Genomic DNA, 27,736 nt, shown 5'->3' with positions numbered 1-27,736 from the left:
GACAGGCCTAACCGTACTCTGGTAGATGGAAAGGCTTTCCCAAAAACCTTCTCAATTAAATGTTAACTACAAAGTAGCCTATGCCTGTCTGGCAGAATGATATCAGGATTATTTGCATCAATCCAGTGGCCATCTGTTTAGCAAACTCCATCTCATGTACTCCAGACACACCCCTAACCAATCAACAGTACTAGGTGCCTGTACTCCAGAAACACCCCTAACCAATCAACAGTACTAGGTGCCTGTACTCCAGACACACCCCTAACCAATCAACAGTACTAGGTGCCTGTACTCCAGACACACCCCTAACCAATCAACAGTACTAGGTGCCTGTACTCCAGACACACCCCTAACCAATCAACAGTACTAGGTGCCTGTACTCCAGAAACACCCCTAACCAATCAACAGTACTAGGTACCTGTACTCCAGAAACATTCCTAACCAATCAACAGTACTAGGTGCCTGTACTCCAGAAACACCCCTAACCAATCAACAGTACTAGGTGCCTGTACTCCAGAAACACCCCTAACCAATCAACAGTACTAGGTACCTGTACTACAGAAACACCCCTAACCAATCAACAGTACTAGGTGCCTGTACTCCAGAAACACCCCTAACCAATCAACAGTACTAGGTGCCTGTACTACAGAAACACCCCTAACCAATCAACAGTACTAGGTGCCTGTACTACAGAAACACCCCTAACCAATCAACAGTACTAGGTGCCTGTACTCCAGAAACACCCCTAACCAATCAACAGTACTATGTGCCTGTACTACAGAAACACCCCTAACCAATCAACAGTACTAGGTGCCTGTACTATAGAAACACCCCTAACCAATCAACAGTACTAGGTGCCTGTACTCCAGAAACACCCCTAACCAATCAACAGTACTAGGTGCCTGTACTCCAGGAACACCCCTAACCAATCAACAGTACTAGGTGCCTGTACTACAGAAACACCCCTAACCAATCAACAGTACTAGGTACCTGTACTACAGAAACACACCTAACCAATCAACAGTACTAGGTGCCTGTACTCCAGAAACACCCCTAACCAATCAACAGTACTAGGTACCTGTACTACAGAAACACCCCTAACCAATCAACAGTACTAGGTGCCTGTACTCCAGAAACACCCCTAACCAAACAACAGTACTAGGTGCCTGTACTACAGAAACACCCCTAACCAATCAACAGTACTAGGTACCTGTACTACAGAAACACCCCTAACCAATCAACAGTACTATGTGCCTGTACTACAGAAACACCCCTAATCAATCAACAGTACTAGGTACCTGTACTACAGAAACACCCCTAACCAATCAACAGTACTATGTGCCTGTACTACAGAAACACCCCTAATCAATCAACAGTACTAGGTGCCTGTGCACTTGAATTAAAGGGTAACTACATTTCTGAGATTTTTCCCAGACCTCAAAAGTTGTCTTCTGGTGTGGTTTAAGCGTTGTTATGGACTTAGAGCATCCAATGTTGTTTTTCTATTAAAAAAGCAAAAACCTATAAAATATTGGGAAAATTAGAAACCTGTGAATTTCTGACTCAGTTGACAGCCTAATGTATCTGTTTCAATAGTAGGCCTACTATTAGGCTACTTGCACAGTACAGCTTGGGTTGGTCTGACTGTGAAAGACCAATATGGGATTCAGCATTTTATGTCATTCAGAGTGTGTCACAGTTTCTCATATCATTTCTTCCACAGGGAGCCTTTCCTTAGCCGGGGTGGGCCGCTTGGAAAATTCTTGGCAACATTAGAGTACACCCACTTCTCCAGTCACAACATTAGAGTATACCCACTTCTCCAGGCACAACATTAGAGTATACCCACTTCTCCAGTCACAACATTAGAGTATACCCACTTCTCCAGTCACAACATTAGAGTACACCCACTTCTCCAGTCACAACATTAGAGTACACCCACTTCTCCAGTCACAACATTAGAGTATACCCACTTCTCCAGTCACAACATTAGAGTATACCCACTTCTCCAGTCACAACATTAGAGTACACCCACTTCTCCAGTCACAACATTAGAGTATACCCACTTCTCCAGTCACAACATTAGAGTACACCCACTTCTCCAGTCACAACATTAGAGTACACCCACTTCTCCAGTCACAACATTAGAGTATACCCACTTCTCCAGTCACAACATTAGAGTACACCCACTTCTCCAGTCACAACATTAGAGTATACCCACTTCTCCAGTCACAACATTAGAGTACACCCACTTCTCCAGTCACAACATTAGAGTACACCCACTTCTCCAGTCACAACATTAGAGTACACCCACTTCTCCATGTCACAACATTAGAGTACACCCACTTCTCCAGTCACAACATTAGAGTACACCCACTTCTCCAGTCACAACATTAGAGTATACCCACTTCTCCAGTCACAACATTAGAGTACACCCACTTCTCCAGTCACAACATTAGAGTATACCCACTTCTCCAGTCACAACATTAGAGTACACCCACTTCTCCAGTCACAACATTAGAGTATACCCACTTCTCCAGTCACAACATTAGAGTACACCCACTTCTCCAGTCACAACATTAGAGTACACCCACTTCTCCAGTCACAACATTAGAGTACACCCACTTCTCCAGTCACAACATTAGAGTATACCCACTTCTCCAGTCACAACATTAGAGTACACCCACTTCTCCAGTCACAACATTAGAGTATACCCACTTCTCCAGTCACAACATTAGAGTACACCCACTTCTCCAGTCACAACATTAGAGTATACCCACTTCTCCAGTCACAACATTAGAGTACACCCACTTCTCCAGTCACAACATTAGAGTATACCCACTTCTCCAGTCACAACATTAGAGTACACCCACTTCTCCAGTCACAACATTAGAGTACACCCACTTCTCCAGTCACAACATTAGAGTATACCCACTTCTCCAGTCACAACATTAGAGTACACCCACTTCTCCAGTCACAACATTAGAGTATACCCACTTCTCCAGTCACAACATTAGAGTACACCCACTTCTCCAGTCACAACATTAGAGTATACCCACTTCTCCAGTCACAACATTAGAGTACACCCACTTCTCCAGTCACAACATTAGAGTACACCCACTTCTCCAGTCACAACATTAGAGTACACCCACTTCTCCAGTCACAACATTAGAGTATACCCACTTCTCCAGTCACAACATTAGAGTACACCCACTTCTCCAGTCACAACATTAGAGTATACCCACTTCTCCAGTCACAACATTAGAGTACACCCACTTCTCCAGTCACAACATTAGAGTATACCCACTTCTCCAGTCACAACATTAGAGTACACCCACTTCTCCAGTCACAACATTAGAGTACACCCACTTCTCCAGTCACAACATTAGAGTACACCCACTTCTCCAGTCACAACATTAGAGTACACCCACTTCTCCAGTCACAACATTAGAGTATACCCACTTCTCCAGTCACAACATTAGAGTACACCCACTTCTCCAGTCACAACATTAGAGTACACCCACTTCTCCAGTCACAACATTAGAGTACACCCACTTCTCCAGTCACAACATTAGAGTACACCCACTTCTCCAGTCACAACATTAGAGTATACCCACTTCTCCAGTCACAACAGAGTACACCCACTTCTCCATGCACAACATTAGAGTACACCCACTTCTCCAGTCACAACATTAGAGTATACCCACTTCTCCAGTCACAACATTAGAGTACACCCACTTCTCCAGGCACAACATTAGAGTATACCCACTTCTCCAGGCACAACATTAGAGTATACCCACTTCTCCAGGCACAACATTAGAGTATACCCACTTCTCCAGTCACAACATTAGAGTATACCCACTTCTCCAGTCACCACTACACCACTGCACACACACACATTTTGTTTTTGCTGGCTGGCGATTGGGTCGTGAATGTCTCTGTCAGAGATGTGGGGCTGAGATTAGTTTTGGCAGTGGTGACCATGGCTCCATTTTACAACATGCCCATTCACAGGGGGCAATATCAAACTAGCCTGGTAGCTCTCTGCTCTGAGACCACCACCTGGCAACCACCTGACAACTAATGGGAGTCTCCTAGGTAATCCTGTCACAGAGAGTGGAGGAAGAGCAACATGTCATTGGCCAGCAGGTTTTTGCTCTAACATACCTGATTTAGCCGCAGAACATTGATTAGCTAAATCAGGTGTGTAAAAGCAGGGCTGGAGCAAAAGCCTGCATACCGGTTAGCTTATTTACAATAACGTATCTGTCAGAAGGGGGAGGGGGGGACAAAAAAAGTAAAACGTCACCTTCAATCCATGTCACAACTCAAGCAACCCCATGAGAGCTGCTGACATTGCTCACTTCTTCAATGCCCAGCCGGCTGGGCACAGACGCCAATTCAACATCTATTCCACATTGGGTCAATGTAATTTAATTTAAATTACGTGGAAACAACGTTGATTCAACAAGTGTGTGCCCAGATGGAGGTCTCTCTGAGCGGCAGTCAGTTTGGTTGACTATCACAGGGCAGGGCTCACATTGTAGGCTACCATCTCACTTCTAGAACAAGACAACAATCAACTCTACGCCACTGCCCTGAATTGAACAAAAATGCTAGTTGAAACTTTTTTTCTGTCCATTTGTTCATTTCAAACAGACACATAGAAAAAGTCCAAATAGGCGAGACACCTGAGGATGTCATTAATACACTCCCTTATCGTGGTGAACTGGCACGCTGTTCTGGCGTTTTGCTAAAGCCCAAGGCGCCACGTCGCTTCACAATTTCATTAGCGACAAATCCCATCTGCTTTATAAAGTCATCAGATTCCTCGAAACACCTCGCCAATATTCCAAATCAGCTGGCTGGCAGCGGGCCTACACTCTGTGTGTACGTGTGTGTGTGTGTGTGTGTGTACACGCCAAGGCTTCTATTTTGTGTCAAAGATTTAAAAATAGCAAACAGCCTTCTGTAGAATAAGCACTTCATGGATTCTGGCTTTGATGGTATGCTTGCATGGAGAGGCCAGCTGCCACCTGAATGTGGAGAGAACTGAATCAGAATACCGTAGCAGGGTCTGGACTTTGGTTTTAAGACAAGCGAGTGTGTGTGAGTATGTGTGGTTATGCAGCCGGTATACAAAGCTTGATATAAGAATAGACAACTATGATAATCAGTTAATTGTGAAAACAAGGACTTTGACGTTCCTCGTGCAGCACTGATGCCCATATTAATTACAAGTCTATGCTCTTACGCAACAAGTTGGACATGTGACTTTGAAAGATTGTCATGCAGGTTCATTCAAACAACTTTTGCAACAAAAAAAATACAGCATATCATGTGTTGGTGTGTAAGGTACATGCAGTCACAGGTCATTTTGTCACGCTCGTCGTCTAGGTGGAAATGACCGGACCAAGGTGCAGCGTGGTCGTGGTGAGCGTACATTTCTTTTTATTTTATAAATGTCGCTAACAAAAACAAGAAACAACAAAAACGAACATGAAGCTGACTAGGGCTATACAGGCCACTAACACAGACAACTACCCACAAAATACAAAGGAAAAAAGTCTGCCTAAGCATGATTCCCAATCAGAGACAACGATAGACAGCTGTCCCTGATTGAGAACCATACCCGGCCAAAACATAGCAATATAACACATAGAATGCCCACCCTAATCACACCCTGGCCTAACCAAAATAGAGACTAAAACCCCCTCTATGGCCAGGGCGTGACAGTACCCCCCCCCCCCCTCCCCCGCCCCCAAAAGGTGTGGACTTCGGCCGCAAAACCTGACTCTAAAGGGGAGGGTCCGGGTGGGCATCTATTCACGAAGGCGGCTCCGGTACGGGACGTAGACCCCGCTCCACCTCTGGCTTCCCCCACTTTGCTGGTGCCTCTGGTGCGGGGACCCTCGTTGCAGGCCCCGGACTGGGGACCCTCGCCGCAGGCCCCGGACTGGGGACCGTCGCTGGAGGCTCCGGACTGGGGACCGTCTCTGGAGGCTCTGAACCACGGATCGACGCTGGAGGCTCCGGGCCATGGATCATCACTGGATGCTTTGTGCCATGGATCATCACTGGAGGCTTCGTGCCATGGATCATCACTGGAGGCTCCGTGCCATGGATCATCACTGGAGGCTTCGGGCCATGGATCATCACTGGAGGCTTCGGGCCATGGATCATCACTGGAGGCTTCGTTCGTGCAGCAGGCACAGGACTCACCAGGCTGGGGAGACACACAGGAGGCCTGGTCCGTGGGGCAGGCACAGGACTCAACAGGCTGGGGAGACACACAGGAGGCCTGGTCTGTGGAGCAGGCACAGGACTCACCGGGCTGGAGAGACACACTGGAGGCCTGGTCCGTGGAGCAGGCACAGGACTCACCGGGCTGGAGAGACACACTGGAGGCCTGGTACGTGGAGCAGGCACCGGATACACTGGGCCGTGGAGGCGCACTGGAGGTCTCAAGCGTAGATCTGGCACAACCCGTCCTGGCTGGATGGTTACTTTCGCCCGGCAAATGCGGGGCGCTAGCACAGGACGCACTGGGCTGTGCAGGTGCACCGGAGACACAGTACGCAGAGCCGGCGCAGGATATCCTGGCCGTAGAGACGCACTGGAGGCCAGGATTGCTGAGCCCTAATCACACCCTGGCCTAACCAAAATAGAGACTAAAACCCTCTCTATGGCCAGGGCGTGATACAATTTCTATTTGTCGATTAGAGAAAATTATATGTAAATGGCACCATAGCTGATCTGTGACTGGAACTATCATCTATATACATAACGATATATCAATACAGAACAAATGCATTCTTTTGTGTTTCCAAACTCTGGAACAATATATTTCGCAGATTTCCATGCAAATCTAATATATTCATCACATTGGGGCTCCTCTATGTGGGAAACAGTAAAAAAAACAGCTCTCATTTTACTAGCAACCCATAGGAATAAGCAGGACGCGAACAGATGGGAGAGGGTTTGGGGGGGCTTTGTTATCTTGACTATTTTCTGTAGGGCATTAGGCTTGCAACTGGATTGATTTGAAGATTGTCTGCTCTTTTCAGAGCAACAGCACTGTTTAGATGCTCCGACTGTGAATGCGAGGCTGAGGGAGAGTTTTCTCTATCCGTTCTATAGACTCACGCAGATAATGGTTGGGAACACAAACGGGGATGTGGTCTACGTTGCGGAAACGTCGCTAGTGAGTACTAAAGCAACTACCAAGATAAACATCACTTTTCAATGATTGAATTGACTCTCAATGAATCTTCTGAATTGCAATGAATGTAGAGTCAACCCTTGTACCTGACTATGCCAAGCTGTCGCCATGGCCTGATTGACAGTGTAGGTCCCACTCCTCTCTGCCGCCCCAGTCTTGGGTTTTGAAAACGGAAGCTGGCTTAGAGGCATCTTCTGTCTCAGGTCGAATTACCCGCCTCAAGGGTGTGGTCTATGGTAGCTGTGGGAGGTTAACCAAGTGTGACTCCTCCTCTAAGGGCGGGGTGTTAAGTGCCAGGGCCGCCCCCTCCACCACTTCCACCTCATGCCCCTCCTCCTCCACAGGACTCTACCCCTCCTCGGACAGCGTCACAACCCCCCCCCCTCCTCCCGCCTGTCACTCGGGCAGAAGCAGTTAGTCTCCGCCTCTTTGTTGAACTCGGGGGCGCCCTCCCCGCTGCTGCCATCTGCTCCAAAGTCGCCGCCAGCTGTGGCCCGTTTCCACGACGACGCTCCAGAACTTCCCGTTCTGTCATCTGGTCACATTGGGAGAAGAGGTCATGGTGAGAGTACACTTATAATTAAGTTGCAACTCCCTCTAAACCTCTGGAGTGGTCAACCGTCCTTCTGAAGAGCTACTTGGTGTGCAGGTTTTTACTCAAATACATTTTGTATTCATACTCCTGCTCTGCTCTACCACAGCTGATTCAGCTAATCAAGGTTCTGATGAGCAGCCGAGGAATAGTCTAATCATAAGAATAATTGAATCAGGTGTGATCGAGCAGGGCTGTAACAAAAGTAACCCAAAGCCCATTGGGGAAGTAGGTTGAGCTGTTCCTACTGCAGTGCCTATACCTGAACAGTCTCAGGCAGCTAGTGGTTACTTTTATACAGGGTAAATGTCCAACTGATATTTGTATGTCGCAGGCAGCAAAGCTTGATAGTGGTCAAAGACTCTGGCTCTTTCTCAATTTGTCTTTCTGCAAATCTCCTCGCCTCCTTTCAATCATATTGGAGGAGAAAGTCCAAGGTCCCTCCCCTCAGACCTTCTCATCCAATGCCTTTTGAGAAGGAGGTGAGGGTAAAGGATGGGAGGAATCGAGGAAAAATGACTTGGGAAAGAGTCATGACGCAACCAAACTCCTGTTGATCGTTAAGCCACATGCTACATCCAAAACAGCCTCGGTGCATGTAGTGCTGTGTAAACAGATAACGTATCAGTGTAAGCTTTGAAAATCACTCAAGAAAAGTGAGTGAGTCAATTTGAACGTTACAGACATTCAAAACACAACTCCACATCATATCATTCTCTCTGAGCGTCTGTAAAAGGTCCTTGCTTAAATCCTCACTTTCAATTGAGAGAATGAAGATGACATTACAGCTTTGCGTAACTAACTACTTCTCTTTGGAGTTGGGGGGCGGTGTCAATCGCCAAAGTTATTTTGATTACTTATGTGACTGAAGCACTTCCATGGCAACAGGCTAAAAATAGTGCGGCGGTGATGAGCGCCCAGACGGGGGACAGGGAAGCGTGACGCCCCACTATCCCAGCGATGGCAACAGCTTAGTTCTGCCACCTCTCCAAAATATGCTCCCATTCCGCGGATTACTGACCCATATTTGTGAATGTTCATCTAAAAAGGTTAGAGACAGCACACAGAGTACACCTGCCCCACCCAAAATAGGAAAATAAAATTCACACTGGCATCCATATTTATGGGGCCCCTCCTTCCAAAAACACGCCCCAACTTTTTGAATGTCAGCAGGCGAGAATCGTGCACGCATTTCCAAAATGCCATGGCATTTGAGGAGCATTGGGTTCTTATTTGTCAGCACCAATGAGAGGCCAGGGCTGAGGGAGAGGCGGGAAAGGGGTCAAATGTAGAGGGGTGTGTGGGGGGAGGGGGGAGGAGCTAATTACAGCGTTTTAGCTGCTGGCCGAGGGCGCCGTTCAACAAACAGTGGAACCCAGTTACATGATTACATACTTCCCTTTGGGTGGTTGTGTTGTGGCATGAACGTGAGGCTGAGGCGGGCACGATGTGGCAGTGGGCGAAAGGAGCTCGGGTCGCTGGCTCTCGCTCAGCATAATGGTGTCTCTTTCTTCTTAACCAACAACTCCATTGGGAAGAAGAGTTACCTTCCACTAAGTTTTCCCCACAAAGTCACAAAATACAAATACCCAACAGACACAGAAGCTAAAAACAGAATGACATGAGGGGGGTTTTCAGGCGTAAGCAGGTAAGGACGGAGTGTTCTCCGACACACAGATAAAGTCATATTCATCCAAATGCACGCACACACACACGCAGAACTGTGCTCACAGGAAGTGGCTACAGTTCCCTGTCATCCGTCTTCATTAGTGATGGCTGCACGCCTCCTGGGCTGACGCCATATGCTACTCATAGGGGACCGTGCACCGTATACCAGACATCGCACACGCACATGCATTTATACGCAGACAAACACACACAATCACTGGACGCAAGACAAAAACCACTTCTAGGTGCACTGAAGTGTGAAACACAAACAAAAACAGAAGAAAGCAAAAATGGATGATGACACGTTTCAATATCATGTTTCAATGGCACATTTCAATATCATGTTTCAGTATCAAGTTTCAGTGGCACGTTTCAATATTATGTTTCAATGGCACGTTTCAATATAATTTTTCAGTTTCATGAATGGCAACCATGAATGCAGGGCACTGCTCATCTTTTCTGTAGTATATCAGGGGTTGGGGTCAATTCCACTTCAAATCAATCTGCTGTATGGCAATGGTTGCAGACAGTGCCTTGATTTTCTTGTACAGTCTACCCTTTTTCTTTCCTCTAAAGGTGTTTATAGACAAAGACTCACCGCAGTCCCTTTTCTGTACACTCATTTCTCATGTTAGCATATTTGTCTTAAACACCCATTGGGATCCTTGCAATGGCAAAGCATATCCTACATTTGACATTTAAAAAGAAAAGGAATTTAGAGACTTAGTAGAGAGTACATACATTTTCATCCTGGTCCCCTGTGGTAATCGAACCCACAACCCTGGTGTTGCAAGCACCATGCTCTACAAACTGAACCACGTGCTAAAAACAAACTTTTCTTGTGACAATATCCCTTATACTGGCTGAGAGATTTGCTCTCTCTGAGTTGAGAAGGCCTTTGGTGACTTGTAAGTTGTTCAGGATGCTTTTTAAATCAGTAATAAGGTGGTTATTATGTATGCAGAGCAGAGCCCGGGCTGAGCACAGCAGGTCTTCAGCACACGCCGTGCTCGGGAGGAGGTGTGGAGGACTGGCTTTATACCCTCCTGACAGCTGCCCGTCCATTCCTCCTCACACACACACACACAAATGCATACACACAGGCAGGCAGATACCCACACACTCTCGCATCTCATACACACATACACAGGCACACACACACACTCTTGCATACAATCATATACACAAACACACCAGGCATGCAGGGACACAGTGAGACAGATATCCCACCAGTACGCAGTATGCATCCAGATATGAATGTACACGCTCACAAAGTCGAGTGTCTACACTGACACCGCATCCTACTTCTGCCCAAACATATCCTACAGCACAAACAGGGATCTGTAAACACCCAGAGGCACCTTCTCCTGATACCGTATACAAACACATTCTAAAACAAAGACAGCAGAGAGGTAAGTACCACCTCCACAAATAGCCCTGTATCCACCTTTAAACTAAACAACCAAATGATAAAACCTCATACTGTAAGCCTGTATCCCTCTTATTTTGACAAGGTGGCAGGTCTGTCACAACCGAGACACCGTCTTCATGAGACGCCGGCCTGCACCATCCCTGACGTTGATCCGCCGAGAGGTCGGCAGCAACGACAGGGTAGAGAGAGGGAGCGAAAAGAGAGGGAGCTCGGTTCAAATAGACCCTGGTAATGATATGTCTATCTATCAGGGCATTGGACCCTGTATCTTCTTCTCCAGTGTGGTAGGCTATGAGTCTCGCCCTGTTTTGCCGTCGAGTCTGGCTGATGCGCCCTGACAGGCTTTCAGTGTGTATTCCAGCGCTCATTCAACAGGGGATCGCTCCCAGGGGTGTTTTGGGTAGTCAAGTCAATCACAAGTCTATTTGAGTGAGTCGCAGTGTTTTTTTTCCTTCCTTTTTACTTGTCGTTCGGGAACAACGCACTGCACCTCTAATGTTTTGACTCAGGGCATGCCCCCAATCGGCACCTCTTTCGTTTTTTATTTTCGCCCCGTCTGTCCATCTTGACACGGCCACTCTCTCTTTTCCTCTCTCTCACTCGCTCTCTTTATCTCTCTCTCTCTTCATCTCTCTCGCCATCTCTCCCTCTCTCTGCCCCACGCCGACTGTGGTGGTGGACAGAGTCATGTGGCACTTTGGGCCTCGTCTCCAAATTCCCTAATAACAGCACATTCCCCTAAATGTGTTTGTAATGTGGGCAATCATTTTCAGTAATGGATGCTTGTCAGTTTTATGGCGGGGAGAATGACGGTCTCATGACAGGCGAGCTTCATCGAGCCGCTGCTCGCCACCTAAATCCTGCCAGTGCACTTTAAATACAGACCAACACCCCCCTCTGGTGCATGCTGGACGTACTGTCTTATAATCTCAGGTCTGGCTGCCTTATCTCCTAATGGCACTATGTATTACTTACTTGAGAACAGTTGTGTTAACCTAGTTCAGGTAGTAATCATGTTATTAAGAATTAAGCCGTTGGTATTTGAAATATTTAATGAGCAGCGGGAACGGCCCCTTCGACAGCCCTGACTTGATGCTGTTATGGGACGCGTCCTTACGGGGGAAATATCTCCCCAAATTACCTTTGCAATTCATCACAGGTAGTTTTGGAACACATCCCAAAGTTACCCTAATGCATGAGACACGGACAAATGCAGAGTTCCACAGACCATCCATCCTTCCCCATATAAGTGAATGGATCTAGAAATATCCTCTGTAAATCCTAACACACATGAAACACCTGTTGCTAGAGGCTAATCTGACATTCAATGATCATCAACACTGCTCTGGCCGGGCGGCAGGTAGCATAGCGGTTAGGAGCATTAGATCAGTAACTGAAAGGCCGCTGGTTCAAATCCCAGAGTCGACTCGGTGAAACATCTGCCGACGTACCCTTGAACAAAGCACTTAACCCTAATTGCTCTAGGGTCGCCATCAATAATGGCTGATCCCTGGCTCTGACCCAACTCTCAGGGGGAGTGGGATATGCAAAAAATTAGCACATGTGTGACATAGATAATTAGGTGGGTGCTTCCATTTGTCCTATCTCAGCATATGGATCTGACTCATCCCAGTATTGGAGACTGTATTTGTACTTACATTGAAATATACACAAAGATGGATTCCCCCACTAATTTTGATCAAAGGGAGCAGTAAGTAGTCTCTCGAGACAAACTGTTAACACAAATGTTATGTATTGAGTAGCCAAATTGAGTAGGTGGCCAGTGGGCATGATGATGTTGCTCTGGGTTCAGAGGTTAAGCAAGTGACTACATACAGCAGGTGAGAAGATCCCAACAGTTGACGTGAATACACAAGGAGTGGTCATAGGCTGGAATGGAGATGGTATCAGGACGGTGGGTATGAGCTGGCATCAGGACGGTGGGTGTGAGCTGGCATCAGGGCGGTGGGTGTGAGCTGGCATCAGGACGGTGGGTGTGAGCTGGCATCAGGACGGTGGGTATGAGCTGGCATCAGGACGGTGGGTTTGAGCTGGCATCAGGACGGTGGGTATGAGCTGGCATCAGGACGGTGGGTGTGAGCTGGCATCAGGACGGTGGGTGTGAGCTGGCATCAGGACGGTGGGTATGAGCTGGCATCAGGACGGTGGGTATGAGCTGGCATCAGGACGGTGGGTATGAGCTGGCATCAGGGCGGTGGGTGTGAGCTGGCATCAGGACGGTGGGTATGAGCTGGCATCAGGACGGTGGGTATGAGCTGGCATCAGGACGGTGGGTGTGAGCTGGCATCAGGACGGTGGGTATGAGCTGGCATCAGGACGGTGGGTGTGAGCTGGCATCAGGACGGTGGGTATGAGCTGGCATCAGGACGGTGGGTATGAGCTGGCATCAGGACGGTGGGTGTGAGCTGGCATCAGGACGGTGGGTATGAGCTGGCATCAGGACGGTGGGTATGAGCTGGCATCAGGACGGTGGGTGTGAGCTGGCATCAGGACAGTGGGTGTGAGCTGGCATCAGGACGGTGAGTATGAGCTGGCATCAGGACGGTGGGTGTGAGCTGGCATCAGGACGGTGGGTATGAGCTGGCATCAGGACGGTGGGTATGAGGTGGCATTAATGAAATTAAATAAAAATGTATTTGTCACATGCGCCGAATATAACAGGTGTAGACTTTACCGTGAAATACTTATTTACGAGCCCTTTCCCAACAATGCAGAATTAAAAAGTAAGAAAAGATCAAACCAAATCAAATTTGATTTGTCACATGCTCCGAATACAACAGGTGTAGACTTTACCGTGAAATGCTTGCTTAAGCAACAATGCAGTTAAAGAAAGAGAGTTCAGAGAATATTTACTAAATAAAAATAGTAAAATAAAAAGTAACATAATAAAAAAAAATAAAAAAGTGTCAATGTAAATAGTCCTGGTGGTCATTTGATTAATTGTTCAGCAGTCTTATGATTTGGGGGTAGAAGCTGTTAAGGAGCCTTTTGGTTCTAGACTTGGCGCTCCGGTACCACTTGCCGTGCGGTAGCAGAGAGTACAGTCTATGTTAATAGGGGCCTGTTCAATCCGCCTTTTCCTGTAGATGAGCAAATCAGAAAGAAAAGGACATAGTAACATAATAAAATAACAATAAGACTATATACAAGGAGTACCGGTACCAAGTCAATATGCAGGGGTACAAGGTAGCGGAGGTAATTTAGGTAATATGTACATGTAGGTAGGGGTAAAAGTGACCAGGCAATCAGGATAGATAATAAACTGAGTAGCAGCAGCGTATGTGAAGAGTGTGAGTGTGTGTGTGGCGTCAATATGTATGTGTGTGTTGTGTGTTTGTGTGAGCGTATGTAGAGTGTGTGTGCTTGTGTGTTGTGTGAGCGTATGTAGAGTGTGTGTGTGTGTGTGTTTGGGTAGAGTCCAGTGAGTGTGCATAGAACCAGTGCAAGAACGTCAGTGCAAAAAAAAACTAAAATGGGGTCAATGCAAATAGTCAGGGTGGCCATTTGATTGACTGTTCAGAAGTTTTATGGCTTGGGGTTAGAAGCTGTTCAGGAGCCTTTTGGTACCAGAATTGGCGCTCCGGTACCGCTTGCCGTGCGGTAACAGAGAGAACAGTCTACGACTTGGGTGGCTGGACAATTTTTAGAGCCTTCCTCTGACACCGCCTGGTATAAAGATCCTGTAGGGCAGGGAGCTTGGCTCCAGTGATGTACTGGGCCATACACACTACCCTCTGTAGCGCCTTGCGGTCGGATGCCAAGCGATGATGCAGTCAGTCAAGATGCTGTCAATGGTGCAGCTGTTTAACTTTTTGAGCATCCAAGGGCCCATGCCATATCTTTTCAGCCTCCTTAGGGGGAAGAGGCGTTGTCGTGCCCTCTTCATGACTGTGTTGGTGTGTTTGGACCATAATAGGTCCTTAATGATGTGGACAACGAGGAAATTCAAGCGCTCAATGTGCTTTACTACAGCCCCGTTGATGTGAATGGGGGCGTTCTCGGCCCTCCACTTCCTGGAGTCCACGATCAGCTCCTTTGTCTTACTCACATTGTTGGAGGTTGTTGTCCTGGCACCACCTTTCCAGGTCTCTGACCTCCTCCCTACAGGCTGTCTCATCATCGTTGGTTATCAGGCCTACCACCGTCGTGTCGTCAGCAAACTTAGTGATGGTGTTGGAGTCGTGCGCAGCCACGCAGTCGTGGGTGAACAGGGATTACAGGAGGGGACTAAGCGCACACCTCAGTGGGGCCCCCGTGTAGAGTGTCAGCGTGGCGGATGTGTAGTTGCATACTCTCACCACCTGGGGGCGGCCCGTCAGGAAGTCCAGGATCCAGTTGCAGAGGGAGGTGTTTACTCCCATGGTCCTTAGTTTAGTGATGATTGGAGGGCACTATGGTGTTGAATGCTGAGCTGTAGTCAATGAACAGCATTCTCACGTAGGTGTTCCTTTTGTCCAAGTGGGAAAGGGCAGTGTGGAGTGCAATATAGATTGCGTCGTCTGTGGATCTGGTGGGGCGGTATGCAAATTGGAGTTTAAAAAGGGCTTTATAAATACATTTGATTGACTAAGTGGATTCAGAGTGTCTGGGATGATGGTGTTGACATGAGCCATGCCCAGCCTTTCAAAGCATTTCATGGTTACAGATGTGAGTGCTACGGGGTGATAGTAATTTAGGCAGATTACCTTTGCGTTCTTGGGCACAGGGATTATGGTGGTCTGCTTGAAACATGTAGGTATTACAGAATGGGTCAGGGATAGGATGAAAATGTCAGTGAGTCCAGCTGGTCAGCGCCAGGACAGTGGATATGAGGTGGAATCAGGACAGTGGATATGAGGTGGCATCAGGATGGTGGGTATGAGCTGGCAGTTTTTGGGAGGATGCTCAGGTTTGTACTGGCATGACACAATGGTGGGTATGGGTTAAGGGCGCAATACACAACACATACTCCCTATTCCCAGAGACCAGCGGTAGGTCAAGCCTGAGGGCATCCGCAGCCAGGGAGGGGATACAGTTAATAAAACTGCATTTCATTGGTCAGTTCATTGGTTAGTTGAAGTGTAAGTAACGCTGGGTAACATTTAATCATACAGTCCTATTGTCGCTGGCATTAACTAGGTATTTGCATATAAATGTTGGTAGACACAGTGTGTTTGCTCATGGTGTGGTGCTGTGTTCTCTGTAGAGTTGGCTAGCTGCTAGATCTAGTACTATCCAACCAGGCAGAAGCCCAATGTCATGATTGTAACCAACTAGGAGGAGGGGAGGACATTGTGTGGCGTGGTATATGAACATGTGTGTGGACTGTGTTGGAGTGTGTGGATGGTGGTGGAGTGTGTGTCTAGGCCTGTGTGTACTATTGTAATGGCTTCCGTCGGTAGAACGAGAGGAGGACCAGAGGCGTGGTATGTATCCATATTTATTAGAATACTTTTTCTATAATGAACAAAACAATAAACAGACGAAAACCCAACGAAGCTACAGTCCCGAACTAGAGAACACAAAAACAGATGAACGCAAGAACAGGAACAATCACCCACAAACCAACAGTGAAAACAGGCTACCTTAATATGGTCCCCAATCAGAGACAACGTAAAACACCTGCCTCTGATTGAGAACCATATCAGGCCAATAAGACAAACCTAAACAAAGAAACAGATAACATAGACTACACCCACCCAGCTCACGTCCTGGCCAACTAAACAAAGGAAATAAGGTCAGGAACGTGACAGTACCCCCCCCCCCCAAGGTGCGGACTCCGGCCGCAAAACCTGAACCTATAGGGGAGGGTCTGGGTGGGCATCTGTCCACGGTGGCGGCTCTGGCGCTGGATGTGGCCCCCACCCCACCATAGTTAATCCCCACTTCCCTGGCCTCCTCAGAATGGCGACCCTCCAAAATAACCCTACTGTACAGCTCCGGACTGAGGGGCAGCTCCGGACTGAGGGGCAGCTCCGGACTGAGGGGCAGCTCCGGACTGAGGGGCAGCTCCGGACTGAGGGGCAGCTCCGGACTGAGGGGCAGCTCCGGACTGAGGGGCAGCTCATGACTGAGGGGTAGCTCATGACTGAGGGGTAGCTCATGGCTGAGGGGTAGCTCATGGCTGGCGGGCGGCTCAGACAGCTCCTGACTGGCGGGCGGCTCAGGCAGCTCATGACTGGCGGGCGGCTCAGGCAGCTCATGACTGAAGGGCGGCTCAGGCAGCTACTGACTGGCGGGCGGCTCTGGCAGCTCCTGACTGGCGGGCGGCTCTGGCGGCTCCTGGCTTTGACGGCTCAGGACAGACGGGCGGCTTTGACGGCTCCGGACAGACGGGCGGCTCTGACGGCTCCGGACAGACGGCCGGCTCTGACGGCTCCGGACAGACGGCCGGCTCTTACGGCTCCGGACAGACGGGCGGCTCAGACGGCGCTGGGCAGACGGGCAGCGCAGGCGGCGCTGGGCAGACGGACAGCTCAGACGGCGCTGGGCAGACGGGCAGCGCAGGCGGCGCTGGGCAGACGGCAGACTCTGGCCTGCTGAGGCGCACAGTAGGCCTGGTGCGTGGTACCGGGCTGGAGACACGCACCACAGGGCGAGTGCGTGGAGGAGGAACAGGGCTCTGGAGATGCACTGGAAGCCTGGTGCGTGGTGTTGGCACTGGCGGTACTGGGCTGGGGCGAGGAGGTGGCACCGGATAGACCGGACCGTGAAGGCGTACTGGAGCTCTTGAGCACCGAGCCTGCCCAACCTTACCTGGTTGAATGCTCCCCGTAGCCAGGCCAGTGCGGGGAGGTGGAATAACCCACACTGGGCTGTGCTGGCGAACCGGGGACACCATGCGTAAGGCTGGTGCCATGTACACCGGCCCGAGGAGACGCACTGGAGACCAGATGCGTTGAGCCGGCTTCATGGCACCTGGCTCGATGCCCACTCTAGCCCGGCCGATACGAGGAGCTGGGATGTACCGCACCGGGCTATGCACACGTACAGGAGACACCGTGCGCTCTTCCGCATAACACGGTGTCTGTCCGTACTCTCGCTCTCCACGGTAAGCCCGGGAAGTTGGCGCAGGTCTCCTACCTGACTTCGCCACACTCCCCTTTATCCCCCCCCCCCCCCCCCCCCCCCAATACATTTTTGGGGCTGTCTCTCGGGCTTCCTACCGCGTCGCCGTGCTGCCTCCATTCGCCGGTATCCCTCCGCACATTGCTCCATAGAATCCCAGACGGGCTCCGGCACTCTCCCTGGGTCGACCGCCCACCTGTCTATCTCTTCCCAAGTGGTATAATCCAGATTCTGCTGCCGAGCTAGCTCCTCAAAACGCTGCCTCTCTGCTTTCGCTGCCTCCAGCTCAGCTTTGGGGCGGCGATATTCCCCTGGCTCTGCCCAGGGTCCTTTACCGTCCAACTCGTCTTCCCATGTCCATTCCTGACATCGCTGCTGCTGCCGCTGTCCGTTACCACGCTGCTTGGTCTGAGTTTGGTGGGTGATTCTGTAATGGCTTCCGTCGGTAGAAGGAGAGGAGGACCAAAGCGCAGCGTGGTATGTATCCATATTTATTAGAATACTTTTTCTATAATGAACAAAACAATAAACAGACGAAAACCCAACGAAGCTACAGTCCCGAACTAGAGAACACAAAAACAGATGAACGAAAGAACAGGAACAATCACCCACAAACCAACAGTGAAAACAGGCTACCTTAATATGGTTCCCAATCAGAGACAACGTAAAACACCTGCCTCTGATTGAGAACCATATCAGGCCAATAAGACAAACCTAAACAAAGAAACACATAACATAGACTACACCCACCCAGCTCACGTTCTGACCAACTAAACAAAGACTAAACAAAGGAAATAAGGTCAGGAACATGACAACCATAGACATTTTTTTTTGTGTGTGTGTGTGTGTGTGTGTGTGTGTGTGTGTGTGTGTGTGTGTGTGTGTGTGTGTGTGTGTGTGTGTACCTGTCGTTGCGTCTCTGGTGCCGTGGCCAGAGACTTGAGGTCAGAAATGGACTGGGGCGTGGCCGGGAGACTGCAGGCCTGATCCTCAGACAACCACTCCTGCACTGAGGACAGAGAGAAAGACAGAGACAGAGAGACAGAGAAACAAAGAGAGAGAGAGACAGAGAGATAGAGGCTGAGAGACAAAGAGAGAGACGGAGACAAAGAGAGAGAGACAGAGTGACAGAGAGACAAAGAGAGACAGAGACAGAGAGACAGAGACAAAGAGAGAGACAGAGAGATAGAGAGAGAGAGAGAGATAAGCTAAAGAAGGGGGATAGGAACATAGAGAGAGATACAAGGGGTAAAGAAACCAAGGTAGAGAGAGGAAGGAAGGAGTGAATGGGAGAAAGTCACCAGGACAAAATACAAGAGGAAGGAGGTTAAATAGAGGAGAGGGGGAATAAGAGGGAGATAAAGAGACAGAAGTGTAAAAGAGTGAGGAGGAAGAGGTATAGAACGAGGGAGACCAAACCGATAGCAAGAAAGCAACAAATAATGTTGGAGAAACAGTATATAGACAGGAGTGACAGCAAGAAAGCAAGAAAGCAAGAGTGAGTGAAAGAGTGACAGAGAGATAGAAACAGCTGTCTGTACAATATACTACCTCACTGCTCCCTCTAGCTTTAACTGCTGCCCTATTCTGCTGGCTCCGCTGACACCTGTCAATCAAGACCTCTGATTTATCTCACTGCCAGAACTCAGAATACAAATTAGGACGAGGCTCAGGTGGTTTTTTTCGAAAGTTAGGCACCGGAGTCTTAACATAACTCTAATGAAGAATGTCTGCTTAAGACAGAATGGGGATTACAGGTGCTTTCATGTCTGGAACTGGAATCCTGGTCTGGTTGAAAAAGTAGGATTTGCCTTCACGAAAGCTGAAAATAAGTTGAGGGTGCCCTTTGAATGGTACGACTTCTACACAACATCAGCATGCTATTGTAGACTGTAATGCAACCTGCGCTACCACACTACAATATCTCCTATACAGGTCCTCGTATAGATCCTTCAGGTGTCAGGGAAGGTGACATTATCGCAACTCAGTAGCTGTGTTTATACCCACTGCTATATACATCACCTAGCTGCAATGAAAGACGGACAGAGGAGATCACTTAGATAGCTCCTCATTTCTGTTCTGGGATCTGTTGCTCTGACCAACCTCCTTATCTTATTCACCGCAGAGCAAGCTGCCAGTCTGAATTGGGACCTGCCATGTGGTCGCTGGATGTATCTGTATGTGAGGGTGGTGTACCTTGTCTGGCAGAGAGGACTCCAGTTAGAGCACTGCTGTTGGACTTCACAGACACTTTGGATTTCTTCCTCGTCTCCGACACAGTCTGCAAAACAACCCCCCCCCCCCCCCCCCCTTTATCAATGTAATTGCAATGCAATGTTGACACAGCGCCATTGTTTACTGCCTACACACACACACACACACACACACACACACACACACACACACACAAACAAACAAACAAACAAAGTATTGAACCATGAGGGGAGTCTAGCTGATGGTAAAAAAAAAAAGTTACTTGTTACTGCAATGCGGGTTGGATCGAATTGAGTCCACTGTCACAGACAGACAGATTGACAGACAGATTGACAGACAGGATGACAGACAGGATGACAGACAGGATGACAGACAGGATGACAGACAGGATGACACCTCTACCTTGTATTTCCTGATATTGGACTTGGACAAAAAGTCTCATACACTGCGAGGTTGGCACTACTTCAGTGTCATTCTATTCCAGCTAGGGTGTTCTGTGTGCTTGTAGTTGAAGGACTGTTTCTGGCTGCTGTTAGCTGAAAAGGTGAAGGCTATTTTAGCCCTTTGTCAGGTATTTACATGAGAGGTTCAACCAAGTCCAAGAGGAGGTCACACACAACACCCTATGCCTAGCTGAAATAGCATGATATTGAAGCAGTGCCAACCTTGCAGTGTATGAAAAAAGTCTCATTTTATAGTGTACAGTAGTTACATTGTTTGTCTGTTGGGGCTCATTTCATTCTGTTTAATACTGTGTGATATGTGGCATGCCGTTGTTTTTACCTACCTTAGTTTACTGTAGGTCGCTCTGAACAGGAGTGTCTGCTAAATGAATCAACTGTAATGTCAAATGTAATAATAGCCTCACCTGTTCTCCATACAGAGGGCGTCCACGGCAATGATGCGCGCCTCGTGGCCACCCAGGATGTGGTTCAGCTCCAGGTTGAGCCGTTCGGCCTGTGCTGTGCTCCGCCTTAACGTCCCGCAGCTCGTCAGTCAGCGCCTTAACACTGTTCTCCAGCTCCTCCATCTGAACACACAGACAGAAAGAGAGAGAGAGAGAGAGAGAGGGGCAGAGATATAGACAGAAGGAAAGAAAGAGAGAGGGTGAAAGAGAAAGAGACAAGAGGTGAGCGAGCGACAGAGAGAGAGAGCGACAGAGAGAGAGACAGGAAGACGAGGAGAGAGAGAGAGACAGAAAGAGAGAGACAGGAAGACGAGGAGAGAGAGAGAGACAAGGTTACAGTACATGCAGCGGGGGCCTCTCCTTATCACCCTTCTCAAAGTGCTGATGGAGGAGAGGCACTGGGTCGTGTTCATCAGGGCACGATTTAGCATAAAGTTTTGAAAACAGAATATGAAAAAGAGCAATCTCATTGGACAAGGTCCCATCCCCCCTGTAGCCTTGCCTTCTCCAGTTGGTGTACCAAGTTCTCTCTCTCATAGGCTGGTATGTATGTATGTATGTATGTATGTATGTATGTACAGTGGGGAGAACAAGTATTTGATACACTGCCGATTTTGCAGGTTTTCCTACTTACAAAGCATGTAGAGGTCTGTCATTTTTATCATAGGTACACTTCAACTGTGAGAGACGGAATCTAAAACAAAAATCCAGAAAATCACATTGTATGATTTTTAAGTAATTCATTTGCATTTTATTGCATGACATAAGTATTTGATCACCTACCAACCAGTAAGAATTCCGGCTCTCACAGACCTGTTAGTTTTTCTTTAAGAAGCCCTCCTGTTCTCCACTCATTACCTGTATTAACTGCACCTGTTTGAACTCGTTACCTGTATAAAAGACACCTGTCCACACACTCAATCAAACAGACTCCAACCTCTCCACAATGGCCAAGACCAGAGAGCTGTGTAAGGACATCAGGGATAAAAAACAAGGCTGGGATGGGCTACAGGACAATAGGCAAGCAGCTTGGTGAGAAGGCAACAACTGTTGGCGCAATTATTAGAAAATAGAAGAAAATAGAAGAAGTTCAAGATGATGGTCAATCACCCTCGGTCTGGGGCTCCATGCAAGATCTCACCTCGTGGGGCATCAATGATCATGAGGAAGGTGAGGGATCAGCCCAGAACTACACGGCAGGACCTGGTCAATGACCTGAAGAGAGCTGGGACCACAGTCTCAAAGAAAACCATTAGTAACACACTACGCCGTCATGGATTAAAATCCTGCAGCGCACACAAGGTCCCCCTGCTCAAGCAGGCGCATGTCCAGGCCCGTCTGAAGTTTGCCAATGACCATCTGGATGATCCAGAGGAGGAATGGGAGAAGGTCATGTGGTCTGATGATTCAAAAATAGAGCTTTTTGGTCTAAACTCCACTCGCCGTGTTTGGAGGAAGAAGAAGGATGAGCACAACCCCAAGAACACCATCCCAACCGTGAAGCATGGAGGTGGAAACATCATTCTTTGGGGATGCTTTTCTGCAAAGGGGACAGGACGACTGCACCGTATTGAGGGGAGGATGGATGGGGCCATGTATTGCGAGATCTTAGCCAACAACCTCCTTCCCTCAGTAAGAGCATTGATGATGGGTCGTGGCTGGGTCTTCCAGCATGACAACGACCCGAAACACACAGTCAGGGCAACTAAGGAGTGGCTCCGTAAGAAGTATCTCAAGGTCCTGGAGTGGCCTAGCCAGTCTCCAGACCTGAACCCAATAGAAAATCTTTGGAGGGAGCTGAAAGTCCGTATTGCCCAGCGACAGCCCCGAAACCTGAAGGATCTGGAGAAGGTCTGTATGGAGGAGTGGGCCAAAATCCCTGCTGCAGTGTGTGCAAACCTGGTCAAGAACTACAGGAAACGTATGATCTCTGTAATTGCAAACAAAGGATTCTGTACCAAATATTAAGTTCTGCTTTTCTGATGTATCAAATACTTATGTCATGCAATAAAATGCTAATTAATTACTTAAAAATCATACAATGTGATTTTTGGGATTTTTGTTTTAGATTCCGTCTCTCACAGTTGAAGTGTACCTATGATAAAAATGACAGACCTCTACATGCTTTGTAAGTAGGAAAATCGGCAAAATCGGCAGTGTATCAAATACTTGTTCTCCCCACTGTATGTATGTATGTATGTATGTATGTATGTATGTATGTATGTATGTATGTAATGTATGTATGTTTGTATGTGTGTGTGTGTGAGCGAGAAAGCATGTGTTTGTGATGCCCCACCTTGTTATCCCCCTGGGCCTCGGCCAGTCTCTGATTCAGTTCGTTCCCTCACTCTCTCGCGTCTCTCAACAGCTGAGCCAAGTTCACCTGGGGAGAGGAGGGAGAGATACACATACAGTGCAGTCTTAAAGTTTTCAGATCCCTTTCCTTTTTCCACATTTTGTTACATTACAGCCTTATTGTAAAATGTATCAAATTATTTATTTTTCTCATCAATCTAAACACAATACCTCATAATGACAAAAACTGTTTTTTTGAAATTTTTGCAAATGTATAAAAAAAAGAAATACCTTATTTACATAAGTATTCAGACCATTTGCTAAGAAACTCAAAATTCGGGGGAAAAGGGCCTTGGTCAGGACGGTGACCAAGAACCTGACAGAGCTCCAGAGTTCCTCGGTGGAAATGGGAGAACCTTCCAGAAGGACAACCATCTCTGCAGTACTCCACCAATCAGGCCTTTATGGTAGAGTGGCCACACAGAAGCCACTCCTCAGTAAAAGGCACATGACAGCACGCTTGTATTTTGCCAAAAGGCACCTAAAGGACTCAGACCGTGAGAAACAAGATCCTCTGGTCTGACGAAACCAAGATTGAACTCTTTGGCCTGAATGACAAGCGTCACATCTGGAGGAAACATGGCACTCTCCCTACGGTGAAGCATGTTGGTGGCAGCATCATGCTGTGGGGATGGTTTACAGCGTCAGGGACTGGGAGACTAGTCACGATCAAGGAAAAGATGAACGGCGCAAAGTACAGAGCGAACCTTGATGAAAACCTGCTCCAGAGCTCTCAGGACCTCAGACTGGGGTGAAGGTTCACCTTCCAACAGGACAAAGACCCTAAGCACACAGCCAAGACAACACAGGAGTGGCTTTGGGACAAGTCTCTGTATGTCCTGAGTGGCCCAGCCAGAGCCCAGACTTGAACCCATCTAACATCTCTGGAGAGACCTGAAAATAGCTGTGCAGCGTCGCTCCCCATCCCTGACAGAGCTTGAGAGGATCTGCAGAGAAGAATGGGAGAAACTCCCCAAATACAGGTGTGCCAAGCTTGTAGCGTCAAAACCAAGAAGACTCAAGGCTGTAATTGCGGCCTAGGTGCTTCAACAAAGTAGTTAGTAAAGGGTCTGAATACTTGTGTAAATGTGATATTAGATATTTTTTTTGTATTATACATTTCCTAACATTTCTAACAATCTGTTTGTGCTTTGTCATTATGGAGTATTGTGTGTAGATTGATGAGGGGGGAAAAAACTATTTCATCCATTTTAGAATAAGGTTGTAACGTAACAATTGTGGAAAAAGTCAAGGGGTCTGAATGCACTGTATATACAAAAGTATGTGGACACCCCTTCAAATTAGTGGATTCGGCTATTTCAGCCACACCCGTTGCTGAAAGGTGTACAAAATCGAGCGCACATCCATGCAATCTCCATAGACAAACATTGGCAGTAGAATGGATTTACTGAAGAGCTCAGTGACTTTCAACGTGGCATCCTATCATAGGATGCCACCTTTCCAACAAGTCAGTTCGTCAAATTTCTGCTCTGCTAGAGCTGCCCCGGGAACCTTTAAGGGCTGTTATTGTGAAGTGGAAACGTCTAGGAGCAACAACGGCCACACAAGCTCACGGGACGGGACCGCCAGGTGCTGAGGTGCGTAACACGTAAAAATCATCTATCCTCGGTTGCAACACTCACTATAGAATTCCTAACTACCTCTGGATGCAACGTCAGCACAAGAACTGTTTCAACATGACAATGCCCCCGTGCACAAAGCGAGGTCCATACAGAAATGGTTTGTCGAGATTGGTATGGAAGAACTTGACTGGCCTGCACAGAGCCCTGACCTCAACCCTATCGAACACCTTTGGGATGAATTGGAACGCCGACTGCGAGCCAGGCCTAATCGCCCAACATCAGTGCCTGACTTCACTAATGCTCTTGTGGCTAAATGGAAGCAAAGTCCACAGCAATGTTCCAACATCTAGTGGAAAGCCTTCCCAGAAGAGTGGAGGCTGTTATGGCAGCAAAGGGGGAACCAATTCCATATTAATGCACATGATTTTGGAATGAGATGTTCGACAAGCCGGTGTCCACATACTTTTGGTCATGTTGTGTAGTTCACCTGGGGAGAGGAGGAAGAGATAGAGGGAGAGAAATAGGGGTAGATGGAGAACAAAAAGGGATGGAAGTGAAAGAGTGGGAGTCACAGATGCAAAAAAGCCTGGCTTTAAGGCTGAACTGGCAAAGCTTCAGATAAGCCTTGTCCATCATCATTGTGATAAAGTGACAAGAGTTACTTTAACTTACCTGATTGCGTTTTTCTGGTGGAAAAGACGGATCTCCATCCCGAAACAGAACACACATTTAAGAACTAATAGAAATAATAAAAATGCTAACATTTACTGCAAGGTGATTTAGGCTTGCGATTTAAATCATGCTAACAGGGGTCCCATTGTTTTGCACTCAATAATACTAATGCTAAGCTCTAGCAAATAAAATAAAAAACATTCATGGATCACTGACTTTCCAGGTCCTTAGACCCTTTTTATATATCCATAAAACAAAGTCAAATTCGTCATTTGGACGAACTATCACTTTAAGGCAAAACGTCGCAGAAAAGGAGTACTAAATTCAAATATAAATCCTTTAGGCAGACTCACAATGAGCTCTCTGTATTTCTTCTTGAGTCCCTGGTGGTGTTCTCGAAGCTGGTTGGCCATCAGCTTGTACTGGTCTCTCTCCTGTTGACAGGTGTCCAGCTCTTTGGAAAGGATCAGGAGGGCCTCCTTACTCTCCAGTTTACGCTTCGACACCAGGAGCTATGGGACAATATATAGGATGGTACAGAAAGGGACATAACACCGGTTACACTTACACACCAGGAACTACAGTGCCTATAGAAAGCCTACACCCCCTTGAACTTTTTTTCACATTTTGCTGCCTTAAAAAAAAACTTCTAAAGAGAGATCAAATTAAAATAAATCCTACAGATCTAGATAAAATAATCCACATTTTCAAAGTGAAAGAAAGATATTTTTCAAATTGAGAAAAAAAAAACTGAAATATCATGATTGGATATGTCTCCCCCAGAGTTAATACTTGGTGGAAGCACCTTTGGCAGCCATTACAGCTGTGAATCATTCTCATTAAGATTCTACCAACTTTTCACAACATACTGTCTATTGTTTTGGATGGACCAGGTGGTAGACTATACGTTGTGTGGGGTATATGCACACAAACAACCCTAGAATCCATAGACTTGGCTTCATAATCGTAACAAAAGATGTATATTGAGACTTTAATTTCTCCTTCCATATGGCAACCGTAGTTCTATTCGCTAATCATCACTGATGGCTCACGCAACCAATTGTCACAGGGTTTTTGCAGCGCACTCACCTCGCTGACCAGGCCTTGCCAATCACTCACTCCTTTTCAAACTATTCACATTTTCTTGGCGTCTTCCCCACACGCAGATGTCACGGTTTTTCCTGCGTTAATCGGTTAAGGCTACAACTGTGTTCAGCAAGGCGAATTGAGATTCTCCTCCGCTGGCTGCTATGTTTAGGTCTAACGTCAGCTGTTGTTGGTGGGCAGGGATGTCAGAGGGTGGACATGTTCACAATAAAAATTATATTTTATCCTAGGTGTATTGAGAGAGGTGCTCGGGGACTTGTCATGTTTGATTCAAGTAGCTTAAATAAACAGTGAGCAGAGAACGAACAGTTTCTCAAAGAGAATATGAGGAGGTCCTTTTAAAGGTACTTTATTTACTTTTGCCTTTGGGGTTGCTCTTGAGGCAAAATGGTCCCCTATATGGTCAAAATATTGCCTAGAAATTACCTAATTTGACAGAAAAGGGCACATGAGTTATGCTGTATAATATGTTATATGAACCATACAGGCAACTCTCAAGCCTAAATTTAGGTGAGGGCTTCTCGTGGGCAACTTACATTATGTTCACTCCAGGACTTATCCCTCTTCTTTCCCTCCAGGTTCCCATTATGTTCAGGCAGCCCCCTCAAGCCTTACATGGAGCCTAAATAGTTAGTTGTGTTGAACTCTGCAGGGAGACCAAGCATTGACCACTGGAATATCAAGTACGAGCATAGAGTTCAGACAGACAGACTGTCAATTCAATTTCTTCATAGGAATGAATTAATAGTATAACAAGCTTTTAATAAAACAACCATGGCTGTTACATTACAGTAACATTTTCTGCCATGATCAGGACAACAACAAGGGCAGAACGTTCTGTCAACCAAACCGTTGCAGCGTGGCATTTACCCCAAATAACCATACAATTTCAATAGGCAGGGTTACGTTGGGAATT

The 27,736-nt window shown here is 47.4% G+C and overlaps 1 pseudogene; it reads right to left on the bottom strand.

Annotated features, from left to right (window-relative positions):
• Window positions 1-7,094: 7,094 nt before the first annotated feature.
• On the bottom strand, window positions 7,095-27,686 carry LOC139533316 (coiled-coil domain-containing protein 149-B-like; annotated as a pseudogene).
• Window positions 27,687-27,736: the final 50 nt, after the last annotated feature.

Source organism: Salvelinus alpinus, chromosome 11 (assembly GCF_045679555.1).
Source record: "Salvelinus alpinus chromosome 11, SLU_Salpinus.1, whole genome shotgun sequence".
Taxonomy (NCBI): domain Eukaryota; kingdom Metazoa; phylum Chordata; class Actinopteri; order Salmoniformes; family Salmonidae; genus Salvelinus; species Salvelinus alpinus.
The sequence above is the reverse complement of the archived record's forward strand: the minus strand, read 5'-3'. Positions and strand labels throughout refer to the sequence as shown.